This window comes from Cornus florida, unplaced genomic scaffold (genome assembly GCF_030987335.1).
Source record: "Cornus florida cultivar Cherokee Brave unplaced genomic scaffold, ASM3098733v1 CherokeeBrave_3.0.0_Hap2_Chr08, whole genome shotgun sequence".
NCBI classification, from domain to species: domain Eukaryota; kingdom Viridiplantae; phylum Streptophyta; class Magnoliopsida; order Cornales; family Cornaceae; genus Cornus; species Cornus florida.
Window position 1 is genome coordinate 24997225 of NW_026775578.1, and position 3196 is coordinate 25000420.

The window sequence follows — 3196 nt, forward strand, 5'->3', positions numbered from 1 at the left end:
AGCCTCAAAATTTTTCTAAGCGTTGAATCATGAGACCGATCAAACTTTGAAGTTGGATCGATTAAAGGTCTTTTGATCGATCTAAGAATTAGTTCGAACGATGGGACAGAGAGGTGATTTGGATGCAGGTTTCCGCAGGTCGAAAAATTTTCAAGTGTTGGATGCAGGATGGAGTTCGATCGATCGAACTCAGGTTTGAGATCGATCGAACTATGTAAAATACTCAATAATGACATGAGAGCTCATGCAATCCTCACCAAAGTTCCTATCAATGCATATGAACCAAAAACAAGTATCTAGACTTCGCAAGAAATGAAATGAAAAATAGAAATGAGGGAGGAATAGGGTTTTGACACCCTACGAATGCTTTTGCTAGTCTTTAACGTCTCTAGCAAGACATTGGGCTCTTTTAGCCCGGATCTAAGATCTTATAATGCATCCCCTCCTTGTTAGGGTGATAGATGCTTTGAACTCCACCCAACAAATGGTTCTTTGAAGAACTTGTTAGATTAAGCTCAAAAGAAACTTTTGATCATTTGTCTATGCAATTACAATCTTTGGGCTTCCATACCCTTTCAAAGCAAGAATTTGAAACAATACTTTGAGAATGCAAGGTTGAAGATGATCCTTTGGAAGTTTTGGTCTTATACAAAAGCTCATTTCATTGATATTGAAGATCATGAAATTTATCTACAACATTAACCTCTCATTCATATTTGTCAAATGAATTGGGTGTGGGATTAAAGATATTCAACTTCACCTTCATGTGGCCAAATGCGATATTCATTATCCCTGTCCTACAATTGATGTTGGCATTAGCAGTTGCCAAAAAAGGACGGCCAAGGATAACGGGAATTTGGCTCTTGGGATTGGGGACCGGTTCCGTGTCAATGACAACGAAATCAATGGGAAAGAAGAATTTGTCAATCTTTATCAATACATCCTCAATTATTCACCTAGGCTTCTTAATGGATTGGTCAGCAAGTTGCAAAACTACCGACGTCGGTTTCAACTCACCTAGGCCCAATTTGACATAAACCGAGTATGGAAGAAGGTTAACACTTGCTCCTAAGTCAAGAAGCGCCCGATTAATGATATGATCACCAATAATGCATGATGTAGTGGGTGAACCGGGGTCCTTAAACTTTGGCAAAGTGTTATGTTGCAAAATTGAGCTTTCTTACTCGGTCAAAACCACTTTTCTTGGTGCTTGGCTTTTGTTCTTCAGCTTTTGGGTGCACAAGTCTTTTAAGAATTTGGCATAAGCCGGAATTTGCTTGATTGCATCCAATAGTGGAAGATTAACTTTCACTTGCCTAAACATTTCCATAATTTCATTGGTTTTTGCCTTTTACTTGTCTTTTGAAATGGATCCTTTTAAGGCATCCGGAAATGGAACTTTTGGTTCAAACACTTTTTCAGAATTTTCTTTTGAACTCTCTTCAACACAAAAAGTTTTTAAATCGTTTTGTTTCAAATCATTTTTCAACAAAACCTTTTCAACATCATTTTTCAAAACTAATTTTTCAAACACATTTTTCAAAACTTTCTCTTTTGCAACATCATGTATATGCAATGAAGGAGGAATGGGATGTGAAATGGGACGGGTGACAACTTGAGGTTGACCGGTTCACTCTCTTCATTGGACATTTCAACTTGATTGTCCACAATCCTACCACTCCGTAAGGTAGTCACCGTATTAACATGTTCAATGGTGTGGCCTTCCAATGAGGAATGGGTTTCCACAATACATTGTTGCTTAGGTGGGGCATTAATGGGCATCTTTCCCTTCTCTCTTGCATTGAGAGTGCTTGTTATTTGCCCTACTTGGGTTTCTAGCTTCGCAATAGATTGAAAGTGAAAACGAAGCAATTGTGTGTTAGCCTCTATAATGCCCAAAGCATTCAAAACTTTTTCTTCAAAGATGGGACTTCTAGTATTACCTTGGGAATAAGATTGGTTGGGAAAATGAGAATTAGCAAATTGATTCTCTTGTGATTGATAAGGTCTATAACCTTGGGATCCTTGGTTTTGAAGTGGAGGTGGAATGTACTTCCTTTGAAAACTGCCTTGGGAAGGGTTTGAGCCCTGTCCTTGGTTTTTCCAAGAGAAATTCGGATGATTCCTCCAACTTGGATTATAGTGAGTACCATAAGGATTGTTCCCTTCGTTCACAAAAGTTGCATTGACTTGTTCATTAGGTTCATTTTGCACTTGTCTGTGAGGACAATGAGAAGTAGAATGAAGAACATTAGAACAAGTCATACATGTTTCATTTTATGCACAATGAGAATGGTTAGGGAAGGAAGATACTTGGTTCGCCGAGTTTTGGTTAATCAAAAATTGATCAAACCTTTGAGATAAAGACTTCATTTCGGTGGCTATTTTATTTGAATAGTCGACTTGATGTAAGCCAACACTCTTCCTACCTTGTGAATTTCTACCATTCTTGGATGATAGTGTTCTATGCAAAGAATTTTCACTCATGCTCTCGTAAAGACGCCACACGTCATCCTCATGCCTATCAATATATGAGCCACCCATGGAAGCATCAACCATACCCTTATAATTGTCCGATAAGCTCTCAAAGAAGTATTGAACTAATTACCATTTGGGCATGTCATGATGTGGACACTTTCTAAGCAACTCATTGAAGCGTTCCCATGCCTCATGAAATGTTTCTCCAACCCCATGTGAAAATTCTCGAATTGAGGTTCTCATGGCATTGGTCTTAGAAACTAAATAGTACTTCTTCAAGAACTCTTGTTTCATTTCTGCCCAAGAAGTGATTAAAAAAGGCCTAATATTGTTAAACCAATACTTTGCCTTGTCTTTTAAGGTGAATGGAAAAAGTTTGAGTCTTAAAACCTCTTCCGGCATGTCCGTATATTTTACGGTGGAACATACTTCAAAAAACTCATCCAAATGCTTGTAAGGTTCTTCACTTGAAAGTCCATGATAGTTAGGAAGCATTTGAATGGTTTGTGGCTTAATTTCATAATGATGTACTCTAAATGGAGGCAATTGGATGCATGTAGGTGCATTATACTCATTAGGCACATAATGGTCTCTTAAAGTAAGAGGTGGATTAACTATTTGAGGTGCAACATGAACACCTTGGTTTTGAATTCCTTGATTGATGATGGGAGGTTGTGGAGCATACATTGGCCTTGGCATTCCATATGGAACTTGGCCT

General features: G+C 38.2%; 1 pseudogene; it reads left to right on the forward strand.

The window, feature by feature from the left end:
- The first annotated feature begins 2617 nt into the window (after nucleotides 1-2617).
- Nucleotides 2618-2716, forward strand: LOC132272062 (small nucleolar RNA R71; annotated as a pseudogene).
- Nucleotides 2717-3196: the final 480 nt, after the last annotated feature.